General features: G+C 33.0%; 1 pseudogene; it reads right to left on the bottom strand.

Moving 5' to 3' along the window:
* Positions 1-152: 152 nt before the first annotated feature.
* LOC119569583 overlaps positions 153-2,500 on the bottom strand; it is a 4,416-nt pseudogene continuing 2,068 nt past the window's right edge.

Here is a 2,500-nt window from a genome sequence, read left to right on the forward strand (position 1 = left end):
TCTATAATACTTACTCTTCTAAAAAAAAAAACTACAAATATTACCTATGGCATTGTACTCTATTTTTCATAAAATCTGAACACAACGCTAACCAATGCTTAGGGATCCTTCACCTACATCATAACAATGACAGGCTACAGCGTTTCTCTCACCTTTCTCAAAGAGAGGCATATCTTTTATCAAAGCTTTGGCTATGGTGCTGATAATGTGCTCTGCATCTAGCCGTAATGCAAGGGCAGTGCTTGGCCTGCGGACCCAGAAGTTGGGCTGTATTGCTCAGTACACACATAGACTTATTATCAAACTGTCCAATTTGATCCCAGGCTGAATTATGGTTGATGGATGATTGTCAATGATGTTCTGCAATGTTGAAAATTATCAGCAATATTTTATATCCAGTTATAGTTGTCAATCAATAAATGCATGATTTAATTCTCATAGCTTATCTTAGTTATTGCAGCTCTAAACTCAAAATCACTAGCAAACTCATGCATTTACAGATAGCTATCTCTACTCTGAGCATAAATATTTCAAACTAGAAGACAGATCTTACAAAACCAACAATGACAATTATTCTTTTATTTACCTTGAGTAATTCTAATGGTAATGCAACACCTTCCAAATTTTCTTCACTCTGCACCCTAAATAGGTTCAATAAGAATATGGAGAGATTCACCACTGGCAAAGTTGCTGTGTTCATCAAGCCTTTCACAAGGTCAGCAAAATCTTGCTTCTCCCTTCCAGAAAGTCCTGCAGTCTGTATTTGTTTGTAGAGCACTTGCAAGCACAGATATACCTGAAATGTGTGTGTGAAATGCATATCTCGCTTCATTGTTTAGCATATGGAAGTCTTTCATGGCAAAAGTACATCTGATAATAGAGGGTTGATAACTTTTTAAGGTCATTTCTACTGAATTAGCTCTACAATTAAGCTACATTGAATTATAATATATTTTATATATTATATATAAAATTATATATATATATATATATATATATATATATATTATATAATATTTTATATATATATATATATTCTAATAATGAAGAAAAACAAAAAGATGCAGACATGGTAGAACTTTAAAATCAAACTACAATGACAAGATACAAATAACATCCATAAGGGATTTTAAATAAAGTTTCAGAAGTCCTATTGGCATTCTGATTTTGTAAGCAGTAGAAAAAAGGTACTATAACCCTAAAGGAAGATCTACAGCAAGTTCAGTAAGCTGGTGTTAACATTACCCAGACAGACAAATATCAAAAACTATTTACTGATACATTTCTCCACTTAAATTTCTTGCTGTTCTTTCTATCCTGTGGTTACACATTATATAGTGCTCTCATAATAATGTCTTTGTGGTGCACTGGGAGAAAGATTTTCAAGTTAATTCTTACATTTCCTTAGGAAACAAGAGCCTTTTTTTTCAAACATTTCCTATCTGTGCACATAAGAAGCTTCAAACTTTTCTATTCTTTAAGGGCAAAAGAAAAGATAATAAACAGAAATGTCCATATTCTCACTAACAATTTCATAGGTGTTTATTATTATAATTTAATATGAAACAAAAACATTTTCTTTTAAAGTGCCCATAAAACTCATTTACTACTACATTACTGATAATACTATCAATAACTAGTATTTACCATTGGCTGAGTACACTTTAAAATCTATGAAGTAATAAACAAAGTAATCTCTTCCTTACCAGATGGTGAAGTTGCCTGGCAAACTTCAGAGATGGCTGACAAGGCTCGTACCATGACGGGAACTAATCCAGGGAAACTAATGGGCAAGTGACAGCTTGTTGGATCACTTCCTTACCAGACTGGGGACACAACCATATGTGTTTCTCTTGCATCTGAAATCAGGGATTAGGTCTCAGATAAGTGTGTTTCTATTGCATCTGAAATGATGGATTAGGTTTTTCTCTTACATCTGAAATCCTGGATTAGGCATTAGGTAAACATACTTCTCTTGCATCTGAAATGATGGACTGGGTATTATATAAGTATGTTTCTCTCCTGCTTTAAATGTGAGACTACGTTTAGTAATCATGGCTATCCTGTTTCCTGTGATGGATTAGGACTAGCTACATGCTTCTCTTTTTTCCTTTAAAGAATAAATTATGCTTAAGCATGTTTTTCCTGCTCCTAAAATGATGAATGGTTATCTAAATGTCTTTCAGATCAATCATAAATATCATAAAGTAGAAAAAATAAAAGAAAGAATCCAAGAAAACCTGTCATACAAACAAGGAACTTTTCTACAAAGCTATTTTCATCCATTACAGTTTTGATATAAAGTCAACATCCTTCTAATATGTCAATAATGATGAAAAGCCCAGAAGAAAATAAACACTTTTTATCATTTTAAAGACAAGTGAATCACTCTTACCTCTGGTGCGTTCTCTCCCACAAGCTGATTGAAAACAGCTGTTGCTTGAAGATTAAAATTTGAGGTTTTAAGGATTTCGTTTTGGCCGGAATCTAACTTTTCCAC

The sequence above is a fragment of the Penaeus monodon genome, unplaced genomic scaffold (genome assembly GCF_015228065.2).
Source record: "Penaeus monodon isolate SGIC_2016 unplaced genomic scaffold, NSTDA_Pmon_1 PmonScaffold_16738, whole genome shotgun sequence".
Lineage (NCBI taxonomy): Eukaryota > Metazoa > Arthropoda > Malacostraca > Decapoda > Penaeidae > Penaeus > Penaeus monodon.